The sequence below is a fragment of the Cyprinus carpio genome, chromosome A9 (genome assembly GCF_018340385.1).
Source record: "Cyprinus carpio isolate SPL01 chromosome A9, ASM1834038v1, whole genome shotgun sequence".
Lineage (NCBI taxonomy): Eukaryota > Metazoa > Chordata > Actinopteri > Cypriniformes > Cyprinidae > Cyprinus > Cyprinus carpio.
This window is the reverse complement of record NC_056580.1, coordinates 31,526,719-31,543,113: the sequence shown is the minus strand read 5'-3', so window position 1 is coordinate 31,543,113 and position 16,395 is coordinate 31,526,719. Positions and strand designations below refer to the sequence as shown.

The following is a 16,395-nucleotide window of genomic DNA, read 5'->3' as shown; positions in this document are numbered from 1 at the left end:
CACCACATGGAGAGGAAAAAAAAAAGATGTTTCAGGTTTAGGTAATAGGCGAAATCGCAGGAATAAATTTGTCATTGTTTTTAATGCTATAGAGTGATTGCACATATGGAATGAAGGTTACAAATTTTAATTGCAAACATTTAAAGGGTGTTGAGCAGAAGATGAAAAGATTTCTCAAAAGCCACATCCTCTCAAAAGTTAATAGAACTGGTTGCTTTGGAGACAAGACAGTAGACGGAAATAACCTTTACGTTTCTGTTTAGTGAAAGTAGAAAGGATCTGAAAGTATTTTAAAAAACACAAATTCAAAAGAAATTCATTTTTGTGGATGTCTCTGTGTGTTGTCATCAACGTCATACATATTAATGGGAATACACAACCTCAACACTAAGGAATCGGTAACACTTTAGAGTAAGGTTCCATTAGTTAATGTTAGTTAACTACTTTAGTTAACATGAACTAAGCAAGAACAATCCTTCTACTACAATTATTAATCTAAGTTAATGTTGATTTCAACATTTACTAATGCATTATTCAAATCAAAAGCTGTGCTTGTTAACATTAGTTAATGCACTGTGAATTAGCATGAACTAACAATGAATAACTGTATTTTCATTAACATTAACGAAGACTAATAAATACAGTAATAAATGTATTGTTCATTGTTTGTTCATGTTAATTAATACATTAACTAACATTAACTAATGGAACCTTATTCTAAAGTGTTACCAAGAAAACTCTAAAGGACATGAAAATACCTGTCTTCAAATACATTTTCTAAGCAGACATTGTTTCATTAGAAAACAGACGTTGTGAAGAACAAAATTGTGTATTCTGGGTAAAACTGTATTCTCAAATTTTATGACAAATCAGCTGCTGTAGTTATGTAATTAATTTATCAAAAACTTTATTTTAAGTGGTTGTCAATGTAAGCCCACAGGTGCCATAATAGGATGTTTCAGACTAAACAGCGATGTCTTTCTGAAGCTTTCAGATGTAATTTTCAACTTCTAACAATAGAACGAAGAACTGCTCACTTTCATATCTACCGTCACACCCAATAACACCAAGAACCACGCGATAAAGAATCAAAATAACACATTTTATTAAAACTGAAGAAAAATCAAAAGTGCATTTTAAAAACCACTGAAATTCTATCCTACTAATTCATAAATAAAACTATAATAAATGAAGCTGCTGATTCTTTTCTCCTCATTATGAACATAAATATGTCAAATAAATAAATACATCTCATTTTTCTCTACTTATGATATTGTCAGTTGTGTCACAAATTTTACAAATTCAATAACCAAATTACATTTTCAAAGTAAACCTTAACAAGGGTTATAAAGTCATGATGTGTTTCATCCTTTCATCCGCAGTTAAACGCAGAGAACACGTGCAGGATTGCAATTAACATGTGACAGCGAAAGGTCCTCGCTCAAGAGAGAACTACTTAACTTGGGCAGATCTTAGTGACAAATACAGGAAATTATGTCATCGTCATGGTAACAAAAGCAAAGTGGAAACAGTATTTCATTGCTCAGTCAGGGTGTGTAAGAAAACGTGGTTAATGCTGGACCAGGACGTGTCAATTTTGACACTGCAATGATCAGACCACTTGACACAAAAAAGGACACAAAAACTGCAGCACAAGAAAGTGTTGGTACGTACATTTATTTTTTTTGTAATTATGTTTGTGAAAATGTTGTTTTTTTTTTTTTTTTTTATGGATAACAGATATAATATAATAATATAATATAAAATAACAAAATACTTAAATTATATATATATATAATATATCTATATATATATATATATATATATAGATAGATAGATAGATAGATAGATAGATTAGATAGATGCTGTTTTGACCAGTTCTTGCTTCAGATAATATTTTTTGAATTGCTGTTCAAGCTGGATTTTTTCTATTAATAATTATTTATTTACAATTCTGTGAATTCAAATGAATTAAACTGAAATATCCATTCTAGTTTGTTGTATTGCATCAGAGCATGTGCAATGTGTACTGTGTGTACTGGCACATGGATGATTCATTCTCATACTACAAATCCATGTATAGCATGGTTGCTAAATTGCAGTGAAACAATTATGAAATGATTGCAAGATGCCTAAAGCAGCTTATTAAAAAATCTCTTTCAAATCAGAATAGTCTAGTCCCTGGAAAAGAAAAGTGGATATAAGGCTTGCAGAAGTATACTAACCACTACACAATCATTGTACCCCATCACAGAGAACGGTATTCTACTCTATTGTATTCTAGACATGTTTTTCTAGTAGTCAAGGTCTTTGTGAGGGTGCAGAATTCGGGTAGTTGTAGGACTGACAGGAAACACCTTTTGCTGCTCCAGCGGAGCACGGTGCTCGCCTGGACCTCCTGTCTTTGCATTTGCAACTGATGATTGACATAAAACTTCCTTGCCAATCACAGGGGTATCACAAACTTCCGTATGCACATGAAAAAATTATTTGACATGCTCATAAAAACATTTCTGTAGTAAGTTGGGGGGGGGGGGGACTTTGAAACCACAGGTGGCTTATGCGATTTCCTTTGCCTGCAATGTATGCTCGTTACAAAAAAGGACGCAACACACTTGTTGCACTTTCCTTAGTGAAACAGCACAGTGTGACCTGATACAACAATGGATTGATTTTCTCAGTTCTGTAGTAAAGTATCTGTTTTCCTTTTTCCAGATTTCATAACTGACCCCATGGAGATGGTAGTAGCTACAAACGCCACCAACAATGACTCTTGTACCAACCTGTATGATCATCGTGGTTGGGCACAGTATTTTTTGCCTGCAATATATTCTCTGATTTGCATTGGGGGACTGCTGGGGCAATGCGTTGGCTTTGCATGTCATTTGGCCTAATTTAAAAAAAATCAACTCCCACCACAACAATGTATTCAGCCAACCTGGTGGTGTCGGAATCTTATTTTCATTTGCTCTGCCCTTGCGTGCAGTTTACTATGGCAAGGGGTTCCATTGGCCAATGGGGGAGGGTTTATGTAAGGCCGTGGCGCTGCTGTTCTACATCAACATGTATGCCGCCGTCAACTTCATGACTTGTTTGAGCGTGGACCGTTTCATTGCAGTGGTACTGCCGCTGCGCTTTTCCCGATTCCGAAAGGTTCAGAAGGTGCGGTACATCTGTGCTGCTGTATGGGTCGTTGTGTTGATGCAGACCCTGCCTTTGCTGTCAATGCCCATGACGAACGAGGAGGAAAGTGGACATATAACATGTATGGAGTATCCCAACTTCGAGAAGACTGACAACCTGCCTGTCATTCTCATCGGAGCTGTGTTGATTGGCTTCGGCATCCCTGTGATCACCATCCTGATGTGTTATTCGGCACTGTGCTCCAAGCTCCGCCTCCTGGCCAAGTCTAATAAACTGACAGAGAAGTCGGGTCGTAGTCGTAAAGCCATCGGCGTGATTTGTGCCGTCATTCTCGTATTTGTGGTGTGCTACACCCCATATCACGTCGAACTCCTGCAGTACATGATCAGAAAGCTGCGGTACAAGCCAGACTGTTCAGAACTGCATGACTTTCAGATCTCCCTTCACATTCACCGTCTGCCTGATGAATCAAACTCATGCCTGGATCCCTTTATCTACTTCTTTGCTTGCAAGGGATACAAGAAAAAGGTACTCAAACTGCTCAGGAAGCAAGTCAGCATGTCCCTCTCGAGTGTGGTCAGGACCTCACCTGAAGGCTCCTCCAAAGATGTGTTTGGGAATGATAAAATCCATATGAGCTCCAGAAGCAATCAGAAAGAGAGGAGCAGCATGCTGTTGAGCAACAGCGATGGTTATGAACTATAAGCAACAACAAGAAAACGCAGTTCACTGACTATATGCGACTTTCCTAAATTTCTCACCTCTGGATTATTTTACAGTGTTTCAAGCTATTGGTTCAGATGGTGGTTAATATTTTGTTACGCTGTTCAAAGAAATATGCACATTTGTCTTACCATACTGTAGTTCATCTGAGTGCTAGAATTTGTTTTTCAGTTTTTTTATTGATCTTTTGAATAATAATATAATAATAATAATAATAATAATAATAATAATAATAACTAATAATAATAATAATAATAATAAATAGCCAAAATGACAAATTTTTATATGCAGTGACATGATGAGCTACAGCAGTCTAGTACCAAGAAACGATGCTTGTGGTGATTTTAATGTAGCCTAATGACTCAAATCTTCTGATTCCACTCACAAGAAAAAAATTCAATCACTGATTCTTCAGTGAGCCTTTTGATCCTTCCTCATTACAAACACTGGGGATATGACCAGAGAGTCACTAAATTAATCTTTTTGTTTTAACTGAAGTCGCTCCCTTTATACTGTAGGTATGTTAAGGGGTTTGCTATTTTTACCTGCCCTCAAGAGTGTGTAGCACAAGCAAGTGGCATTATAATGTGTGTTAAGATGATCATGCCCAAAACCCCCTTAAGAAACTGTAGCGAGCTGTCTTACTGGAAAGAGTCACTCTTTTTATCTCGATGTCTCCTTATGCATTCATAGTAGTGTCTCAGGATGATAAACTTAACAATCATACTTGCCAATCAACTGTGTGTCATCATTCATTTAAATCGTCCAGATGAGCTTTCACGGCACACAAGACTTAAATTGCTAATTTCTAATTTGGAGCTATTTTACAGCAAACATAATTATCAAGTTGGACAAATGAGTATGTAAATGATGCTATTTGATTTTGACCAACAACTAGCTATGTTTACATGGACACTTTTTGTTTCAGCTGGAAAGAATAAAAATAAAAAAAATTAAATAAAGTGATTGAGTTTTATGTGTTATCCAATTTAGCTCAAACGTTCCGTTTTCAGTGGCTATTACCAAACTGATAATCTTTCTGCAAACAAACAAGTTGAGAACATGTACTAGATAATGGAGGAAGTTACAAAAATGTACCTTGATTGAAACGGAATGTTACATTTTGTATGGGTGTGTGTGTTTGTTTTTTTTTTGCTGGTTGACCTCTTTTTAAATGTAAAACATTCTGCTTTCAAAAAAACAGAACACAAGTTAGTTTGTGGGTCCTAGATACTCAACCTGGGGCCAGTTGCATAAGCCTGTGTCTTGAGAACTAATCTGACCAACTAGTAGTTAGCCAGGTGGTAAATAAGTCTTATTTTTTGGATTTCAACGTAGACTAATCTACATTTTTTATGTAACCGACTTAAAAAGTTTATAGAGAAAAAAAAAAAAAAAGAAGCTTTTTCAGCAGTAGTGGAATTTAAAATAAATAAATAAATCTCTCAGTCATATACCATAGAGCACATATAAAATCCTGGAGGGAAAGAGTTCATAAAATTCACAATGACTGGTCCAAAATTTTATTTTAGTCTTGACCAAGATCATAAAGCCAGGCAAATTTTGAATTCAGTGCAATTACAACAAATAGCCAGAAGAGGGAGCCACAAAGCCAAAAGTGAAGATTATGAATAGTACAACAGATGTCGCTTCTTCCCCTTTACATGGGAAACTTTTTGCGTGATTATATTGACATTTTTAGTGTTCACATCAGTTCATAATGAAAAACAGGTGTGCTAATTTGGCTTAGAGAGGTTGGGAAATTAACTTTTGCTTATTATCATAAACTGAATTAAAATGAAAACTTAAATGTATATAAAAGGTTTACTGCAAACTCATTGTGTTTGGTTAGCTGATTTAAAATACCTAGTTTCTGAATTGCATTCAAATAATTACTATAAAAACTGGCCAAATAGTAAATCTTCTGAAGAGAAGTGAAATTATGTATCAGTGACACTTCAGACAAAAATAAGAAAAAGGTCAAGACCAATACGAGGAGCCTTAACCCAAGACTCCAGAGAAGCAGAACAGAAGATGCATGGGGAGTTTGTGGTTTGGAAAAATGGAAGGAAGTTGCTGTGTTGCTTCAAACCTCCTTGAACTGTTCCTTTTTAGGAGAAAAGGGACATAGGCTGTAACCTTTACACTGTAGACTTAGAGATTCACTGCTTGGAACAGTAAAAAAGTCTGACCCAACTAAACTCTTCACTGTAAGCACCTCCTGACAAACAAACAAACAACATTAGCATTTACATCTCAGTAAAAATATGGTTTCTGATAAAAAAAAAAAAAAAAAAAAAAACCTACAATACTGCTCGTTGATTTTTTTCTGAAAGTTTAGATTATATAGTAGGCCTACTTTTCACATTATATAGCCAAAGCTACAGATGGTGAAATAACCATTTCCTTTTTTTTTTAGTTCAGTTTTTTGCTTCAGCTAGCTGTGGTGGTTCGGATAATAAATAAAAAGCCACTCAAGATAATACACATAAAATCTTCAATGTCATGGTAATACCATTTTCTTTTGGAAACCTACAGTATTATTATATTCATTTTAGGAAGTTATATTCAATAAAGTATACTTTTTTTTTTTTATACAGACAAATTATATTTTATTTTATGTCATCTACACTGAGGCAGTGTTTAATAAGGACTAATTTCCCTTTCAGTTGGTCACTCTCGACGTCACGTCGGTGATGACTGACGAATTGGGATCTCGCCAGAGAGACCAATCCCATTTGATTGTAACTAAACGAGCCAATGCACATTGGCATGCGATTTATTGGATCCAGCTGCCGCTAATCACAGCGTGAGCGTGAGGCAGCATGTACACTGCATTCATTCATCCTTTCGCTTCGGAGCCGAGCGGTAGTGTATCACTACTGCTCTCTACTTCGGCGTTGCAAAGCAGAGAGCCAGCAAGTGTGGGCATTACGGCACGGCACGGCAGCGGTGGTCATGGTCGCACGGCGAGAACAGAAAATCATCTTCATGCAGACAGCCACACCAGGAGTGTGCGGTGGCCAGCTCCCCCCTGTGCTTCAGCACAAAAGAGCATTTCTTTAAAAGAGCAACACGGGTGATCACATGACCATCTCGGATTTGCATGAAAGACTCCATTATGTCAACCGTGGCGGGCTCCCTCTCCCTCTGCTGTGATCCCGTTGTTCATCTCAGCAATCGGGGCGGGGCTGCATCCGGTGGACCCGGAGTTGATTTGAGGATCACGGTGACGGCTTCCTCAGAGGGAGTTCATCACCCCCTCAAGCACACTGCAGCCAGTCGTGTGTGTCCGAGGAATGTGCTTGGCCCCTCTACACCGTGGAGGAAGCTGGCCGTTTCCTTCAATTCGCCCCCTCGATAGACCAGATGTCAATCGGTGCAAATCGGAGGGCTCTCTCTCTCTGGGGATGACGACCCAGCTGTGTTGCCCCCTTCGGGTGTGACAGCGTTGTCCGAGACAGACCTAGAGATGACAGCTATCCTCCACCGTGGAATTCTCCACCGCATCCTGAATTTCTTTGAGGCTGGATGAGTGGTTTTCTCTGTGGAAGTCGCGCTGGTTCTCAGTGCCCCACTATGGTGCCCATTCTTCCCGGAGATGCATGAGGAGCTTACAAGTTTGTGGAAGGCACCTTTTACTGCCCAAAACCAAATCTTGTAGTTCCTCCGCTCTCTCACCACCCTCGTTAGTAAAGACGCTTTGTTGTACATGGGCATTCCCTCTGTGGAGCGGTCTGTGGCCATGCAACTGTGTCCAACAGCTGCTTCCACTTTGTGGGATGACCCGTGTCTCCCCTCACATGCCTGTAAGTATTCGTCAGGTCTAACTGGCAGAGCTTACAGAGCTTGTGGGGAGGCAGCTTCTGCCCTTCACACCATGGCATAGGCGTTTTCTGCAGGTCCATCAGGCCAAAGCCCTGAGAGACCTGCACGAGGGTAGCCACGACCTGACGGTTCTGCATGAACTTCGTACTTGAAGGACCTCGCGCTTTGAGCAACAAAGGTGACCGGCACAGTCTCTAGGTCATGCGACGTCCACGCCAGTGGTTCCAGGAGCACCTTCTGTGGCTGTGTCTGGCCGACAGAAGGAGCATGATAAGGTGCAGTTCCTGAATGCCTCCTGTACCAACGGACCGCCGTTTTTCGGTGACACTGTCACTTCAAGAGCTTTGTCCAGCAGTTCTCGGTGGCACAGAAGCAGACTGAGGCATTCAAACACATCCTGTGCCAGAGGAAACCTGCTGCTTTCACCCTTGCTGCAGCCCCTCAGACCCTGCTCGTCGCTGTGGGCGCCCCCCGCGGCTATTTCCGCTCCCACGTAGCAGCAGCACAAGCAGCAACATTGTGGAGCCGGTTGCAGGCAGGGACGCCTAGCCCATCCAGGTCCCCGCCACACACAAGCGCAAGTGCAAGAGGCCCCTGGGACGGGTGACCCCGAGATGGAGGAGACTGCTTGTCGGGAGATGCTGACTGCACACCACTCCCTCCCCCGAAGGAGGGTCAGGTGGAGAATCTTTGTTTTATTTATGTTCAACCGCTGGCCCAGCAACCAGCTGTACCTAAACTTTAACAATAAAAGAACTGTTTCCTCCAGTCAGTCTCTGTCACAAGAGGAGAAGAGTTGTGAACTGTGCATCACTGGGTCACTTCCCTCCTCCTGAAGTGGAACCTGTTTGTCGAATGGTGTTCCTCCCACCAGGAGGGACCCCCAGAGATGTTCGATTAGAGCCATGCTTTCCTTCTTGCAGCAAGGGTTGGAGTGTAGGCTTTCCCCCTCCACCCTTAAGGTTTACATTGCTGCTATTTTGGCCCATCACGACCCCCATAGAGGGGAAGCACGTTCTGGTCGTCAGGTTTCTGAGGAGGGCCAGTTCAGTTTGGGCCAGCTGATTCCAGTGCAACACTGAGACCCCGGCCCGGGTATGTGCCCAAGGTTTCTATCACTCTCTACAGGGACCAGGTGGTGAACCTGCAAGTGCTGCCCCTGGAGGAGGCAGACCCAGCCCTCGCTTTGCTCTGTCCAGTACGTGCACTGCGACAGTACGTGGATAGAACTCAGAGCTCTAGGACCTCAGAACAGCTCTCTGTCTGTTATGGGGGTCAGCAGAAAGGGAAGGCTGTCTCCAAGCAGAGGATTGCCCACTGGATAGTGGATGCCATCACCTTGGCCCTACGAAGCACAAGGTGTTCCCTGTACGCTCAGTCCACTAGGGGTGTCGCATTGTCCTGGGTGCTGGCTCGCAGTGCCTCGCTAGCAGACATTTGTAGAGCTGCAGGCTGGGCGAACTCCTAACACGTTCGCTATGTTCTATAGCCTGCGTGTTTGAACCGGTTTTTCCTACTGTCTTCTCACCTCAAACGGGTAGTGGCATTGAGAGGCCCTGTTCAGAGTTGGCTTGCACCATCCTAGATGCCTAGATCTCCAGAAAGTCCCCTAACCAGGCAGACCCTGTCAAGTCCTCCAGCACTCCGGTGGCCAGACGTTGCGGAGCGTCCGGCACCAGGCCTTTCAACCAATGAATTCCTGAAAACTTGTATGAGGCTATTGCCCATATGAGTATCCCAGTTGGGATCCCATATGTGTATTTCCACAGTACAGTTACTAAGGCTGTGTTTCCCCTGGCAGACCACGTTCTGCTGTCTCTAAATGATGCAGCCAGGAGCCATCTCAGAGACTTCCATGTGCAGTAGGGACCCTCGGGGTTACTCCACGTGAGTAAATGTCACTAAACCCCCTCTGGGAGGAGGTGACTCTGCAGTGTTGTCCTCTTCCCAAATGGAAGGGCATGCTTTCCCAGTGTTTATCCAAGTCCTACTGTTGGGTTGCGAGGAACAACTGTAGTCGGCCTTCTCTGTGTAGAGCCCAGTCCTATCGTCCACCTTATAGGAAGGTTTAGGAGGCCTACACAGGGCCTGCAACTGGGAGGGGGCAGCACCTGTGGCATGTTGGTAGGGTGGATGGGTCTTTGTTGTTAACCGACGTGACGTCGAGAGTGACCAACTGAAAGGGAACATCTTGGTTATGTAAGTAACCCTCATTCCCTGAAGGACGGAACGGAGACGTCACATACCCGTCGCCACAGTTGATGTACCACCGCTGAGCTGCTTGGCTCCTCAGCAAAAGCATGAATGAATGCGGTGCACCTGCTGCCTCTTATACTCACGCTGTGATCAGTGGCAGCTGGATGTAGTAATCGTATGCCAATGTGCATTGGCCCGTTTAGTTACATTCGAAGTGGATTGGTCTCTTTGGCGAGATCCCAATTCGTCGGTCATCACTGACGTGACGTCTCCGTTCCCTCCTTCAGGGAACGAGGGTTACATACATAACCGAGACGATTACAGGAATGTACAAACCCATGAAAAAATAACTTCATATGTTCATATGTATCACAGTGTCTCAGGTTTTGGACTCAGTCTCAAGTCTGTCACTATCGCCTCTATCTTATTTCCATATAAGTCTACAAAAACAATGAGATTAAGTCATTATTCTGGTGGTCCCTTGTCTAGAACTATAATATTCACTTCTCTTAGAATCTATAATATGACTATGTATGGCATTTGGTAATGAAGTCATTTTTGTAAATTAAAAAAGTATATATTATATATTGAGTCAATTAAAATATATTATATATATATGTGTATGTACACACAAACCCGATTACAAAAAAGTTTGGGACACTGTACAAAATTGTGAATAAAAACGAATGCAATGATGTGGGAGTTTCAAATTTCAATATTTTATTCAGAATAGCAACATAGATGACATATCAAATGTTTAAACTGAGAAAATGTATCATTTGATATAAAGGGAAAAATAAGTTGATTTTAAATTTCATGGCATCAACACCATGTCAAAAAAGTTGGGACAAGGCCATGTTTACCACTGTGTGGCATCCCCTCTTCTTTTTATAACAGTCTGCAAATGTCTGGGACCTGAGGAGATAAGTTGCTCAAGTTTAGGAATAGGAATGTTGTCCCATTCTTGTCTAATACAGGCTTCTAGTTGCTCAACTGTCTTAGGTCTTCTTTGTTGCATCTTCTCTTTATGATGCGCCAAATATTTTCTATGGGTGAAAGATCTGGACTGCAGGCTGGCCATTTCAGTACACGGATCCTTCTTCTACGAAGCCATGATGTTGTAATTGATGACAGTATGGTCTGGCATTGTCATGCTGGAAAATGCAAGGTCTTCCCTGAAAGAGATGACATCTGGATGGGAGCGTATGGTCTTCCCTGAAAGAGATGACATCTGGATCATTGATTGTGCCCTTTCCAGATGTGGTACGCTGCCCATGCCACACGCACTCATGCAACCACATACCATAAGAGATGCAGGCTTCTGAACTGAGCGCTGATAACAACTTGGGTTGTCCTTGTCCTCTTTAGTCCAGATGACATGGCGTCCCAGTTTTTCCAAAAGAATTTCAAATTTTGATTCGTCTGACCACAGAAACAGTTTTCCACTTTTCCACAGTCCATTTTAAATTAGCCTTGGCCCAGAGAAAACACCTGGATCATGTTTAGATATGGCTTCTTTTTTGACCTGTAGAGTTTTTTTAGCCGGCAACGGCGAATGGCACGGTGGAGTGTGTTAACCGACAATGTGTTTCTGGAAGTATTCCTGAGACCATGTTGTGATTTCCATTACAGTAGCATTCTGTATGTGATGCAGTGCTGTCTAAGGGGCCCAAAGATCACGTTGCATCCAGTATGTTTTCCGGCTTGACACCCTTACGCACAGAGATTTTTACAGATTCTTGAATCTTTGGATGATATTATGCACTGTAGATGAGGATAACTTTCAAACTCTTTGCAATTTTTCTCTGAGAAACTCCTTTCTGATATTGCTCCACTATTTTTCGCCGCCCAGCATTGGGGGAATTGGTCATCCTCTGCCCATCTTGACTTCTGAGAGACACTACTGCCTTTCTGAGAGCTCTTTTTATACCCAATCATGTTGCAATTTTGACCTAATAAGTTGCAAAATGGTCCGCCAGCTGTTCCTTATCTGTACATTGAACTTTTCCGGCCTCTTATTGCTACCTGTCCCAACTTTTTTTGGAATGTGTAGCTCTCATGTGTAGCTCCTCATTTCAAAATGTCTCAATTTCAACATTTGATATGTTATCTATATTATATTATGAATAAATATACGTTTATGAGATTTGAAATTATTCCATTCCCTTTTTACTCACAATTTGTGACAGTGTCCCAACTTTCTTGGAAATCGGTGTTATATATATATATATATATATATATATATATATATATATATATATAAACAATGACTCATTTATAATGATTTGGAGGGAAAAATGACCTGGCTTATGAGGCATGCTGGGAGTCTAATTTGCATTGCCAACGACTTTATTGATTCATTGTATTGCCCAAGTTCTAAGTGATACACAGTATACTTATAATGGAAAGAGTGCTTCATAACTTAATAAAAAAATATGAAAATATTTGCAATATAAATTATTTGTATATTATTTAAATTATGGTTGTTTATAGGACTACCCTTCCTTCCCCCTTTTTCTAATATGGAGGAACTGAAAAAAAAAAAATGACTACATGCACTCAAGACCAAGCAGATGTTCCTCTTTTTACAGTTCATTTCTCTATACTTTTACAAGAATCTCCACCAAAAAACAAAAATCCCCAGGTTTCTACTATAGCTTCTGTTAAGAGAATGATGTTTGTTGTGTCCAGTAATCCACATATGGGTAACTTAAAAACTACAGTGACTTCCTGATGTGGGTGACTGTTGAAGAGAGGAAATTTAGAGGGTGAGGGGAGTTAAATCAGTCGATGCAGAGTCTATTAGAGGAAACAGTTCACAATGGAACACAATGATGGAGAATATGAATGTACTACATATATTACAGTGTTTTAGTGTTGATGTTTTTAAAGTACCTTCTTACTTGCGGCGGCTGAATTGTGGCTGCTGGAACCCCACTCCACTCGTGCGGGTTTTTTTTTTTTTTTTTTACCACAGGTAAGTCACAGAACAACAACAGCATTAATTAAAGGGATAGTTCACCCAAAAATCGTAATTTAATCATATTTCCAAAGATACCATGACAAAATATGATATTTTTGTGTTCCCAGAGGACAGAAAGTAATACAGGTTTGGATGGGAATGGACATGGTGACGGAATTTATATATACATACATACATGCATACTTTATGTCTTTGTGTGTGTGTTGTGCGCGCATATATATAGAGAGAGAGAGGGGGGGAGGGGGAGAGAGAGAGCGAGAGAGAGAGAGAGAGAGAGAAAGAGAGAAATGTGGCATAGACAACAATCAAAAGTTAATCTTAGTTTTCAGTTACGTGACCTCAGATTGTTTGTGTCTAAACATGCTTGGTCCCAGGATAGCTTTTTCTTTTTGCCCTCTGATTTTAAGATAAGCTGCCATCTCAAACCCACATTACAAAGATTTTCCATTTCTTTCCTGTTTTATACACTACCCAGCCTCAGCATCCTGTGTTTAATTAAAACTCTTCAACACCAGATGCCTTCTGTTGCCACCTGCTGTATGCTGTTCCCAAGAGCAGCTAATGCTGTGTGACAAACCCTATTTTCCCAATCAATAACAGCAGCACCCAAACTTGTCTAACATTTTTAACTTTTCCCACTGCTCTCAAACTGCGTATGACATAGAGTTTGCCCTGTTGAGATATTCTCCACCAGTACATGCATTACAGGAAGTGAAGGGGCTTCACAGAAACCAAAAGAGAAAATCTAAATAAAGACAAAAGCTTCATGACTTCCTCTGTTAGATCGAAGCTCGGCAGCAAGGGCACATTATAGTCATCAAACGTACAGTCCTCACAACAGATACGATGCCAACAATCTCTGAGGTTGGTACCTTTACATTTTTTACTTTGTAATCTTGTAGAACAAAATTTGGCCGTTGAAAACCATAGTTGTTACGAATAGCCAACCTTATCAGAAGACAATGTTGTATGTAGGTCAAATGTGTTTCTTCTCATAGTAGGTAGACCATTCATTAACAGTATATATTCAAAAACTTCTGTAGAGTGATTTTTTTAAGGTACAGGATGACTGTTGATGAATATAAATTAATTCTGCACAGACAAAGACAAGTCAAAACAATAAATAAAGAACTGTAGTGAAAGTACCAAAGATTATTCTTTTTTATGATGTGTTGGTATACTGACTCATATTCAACATTTTGTTAGTTTTTTCTTCTTCTTCTTCTTCTTGTTTTTGTACCTTAACCCTCATATTTGAGAGAAGGGTTGTCTTTCACTTTTATTTTTAAAACCTTTTGGTGTCTATTTTTTTTTACTAAAATGTAAAATTTGGTAGTGTAAGTAAAATAAATAAATAAATGAAATTCAACCCATGCATCACACTTGCAAGAAACTACAAAAAGTACTGGAGTTATTAGTAATAAAGTTGCAGCTGTAAGATATGTAAAGTTTCAATCAACGTTACGCAGGAAGCAAGGCCATATTGAATTTTACATGGATGAAAATGAGCTGTCAGTCTTTACAGTCTGTAGCAGTCTTTACAATGCGCACAATGTATAAAGTTCCCAGGAACTTTCAAATTTCAAAACTACTACTTTGTCTACTTTGAAAGGATGAACAATCGGCACAATCCAGTGAACAGCTGTATTTCTATTACATCCTCATTTTCTTCCTGTCAAAAATAAATATAGTGCTACTCTGACTAAGGTCCTATTACCTTTTTCAAAACTATGAAACAGGCTTCCATAGTTTTAATTGCAAAACTACTTGTTTTAAAATTGTTTCTCTTTTTTTATGGTCAATCAGGCAACCATCATGGATCATAACACATCGCCCTTCATCAAGGAGGGTCACGTCCCCAGAGAGTACCGGACTGCTAGCCTAGTGTTTTTACAGCATTATCTTCATCATAGGCACAGTGGTCAACCTGTGACGCTCCTCTGGGTCTTTGCCTTGACCACTAAAAGACGGAACTCCATCACTGTTTACATGATCAATGTCGCTTTAGTGGACTTGATATTTATCTTACTGCTGCCTTTTCGATGGTCTACTACAGTCAAGACTACTGGCCCTTTGGAGACATGTTCTGCAGGATTAAACGCCGCACTTGACGGTGCTCTATCCCTGCCTGGCCTTGTGGCTCTTCGCACTCATTAGGCACAGATCGCTCATGTGGCCATAGTGCAGCCGCGCGACACACCCGAGAACTAAAAAGCGTCCTGTAAAGCCTTTGCTGTCCTGTGCGGAGAGTCCGGATCATGACCCTGGGCAGCACAGCTTCCGCTTGCTTCCCTCCTTGAAGAAGAACCCTGACCGGAAGACAAACCATAACCACGTGCATCAGAGATTGCACGACAGCATCTAATGGCGCCGAGACAATCTGTCCAACTTTGCACTTATTGTCTTCTCTTCTGGTGCCGGTGTGCAATCATGGTGGGCTGTTATATTGTTATCGTTGGACAACCTTATCCATGGACGCACATCCAACTGAAGCCCAAAGTAAAAGCAGAAGTCCATCGCGGCATCATCATCACACTGATGTTCAGGTGCTGGTGTGCTTTGTGCCTTTCCACATCTGTTTTGTTTTCCATGCATGCTGGCCAGCAGTGAGCGGGGTTTTACAACCCCCCCTGGGGGCCTTCAACCACCTTCCTGATGTGAATGCGAGCATACAGTGTGGGACATCCCATCAAACTCTTCTAACATTGTGTCACAAAACAGTTTCGGACCGTGTGATTCAGCCGTGATCTTGTACAGAAACTTAACCTGAGGAGCTTGTCGGAGGAAGAGTCTTGGCACACCAACAGCATTCGCCGTCGCTCACAACCCTGAACCAGTGCCATGATCTGAGGAATAACACATGCTGACACGGAGCAATTTAAACTGAATACATACATAATAATTTTTGTAATTAGTAACAAAAATAAGATAGTAATTGCGTAGCAGAAAAAAATAATGAGTTGGTCATTCTAATTAGTGCAACTGCTCGCATAAGACGGCAGTCAACTTTAGGAGATGGGCTCACATTGCTTCCAGCGTCTTCATTGGTCAGCTGCTGCATTGCCATCACAATCTCATATTGCATAAGTTGATACTTTTATATCAGTTTTGCCACACAACTGCACAATCTTTTTATGCGGCAAATCAATAAGTAAGACAAACTGTTTGTTTTTTTTTCAGTTGGTTGTTGCTCGGTTTCAATTGCTTGCAAAGTAAGTAAAAATTTAGATGCTTTGTGAACAAAACTGAGAAAGACTTCAAAGTGACTAAATGGGCATGCTATGTTTAGAGCCACATATATGGTAGGATCTAATAAAAAGGTTTAGAGTTGTTTCCTCGTATTACATATAAAAATTATGCCAATGTTTTGGATGCACTGTAAACCCTAACTTGCAAAATGATTATTGGTAATGAACAGGAGTGCAAACTAAATAAACAAACGGCTTTTAACAAGTGTACTGTGTCTTTTGAGTTCGATGAAACCGACATATTTTAGTACTCTGAATTGTTTTAAAAAACTG

At 40.7% G+C, this 16,395-nt stretch overlaps 2 pseudogenes; both read left to right on the top strand.

The window, feature by feature from the left end:
• Positions 1 to 1,622: 1,622 nt before the first annotated feature.
• Positions 1,623 to 3,857, top strand: LOC122146253 (annotated as a pseudogene).
• A 10,832-nt stretch (positions 3,858 to 14,689) lies between these two features.
• Positions 14,690 to 15,621, top strand: LOC122146213 (annotated as a pseudogene).
• The last annotated feature ends 774 nt before the right edge of the window (positions 15,622 to 16,395 follow it).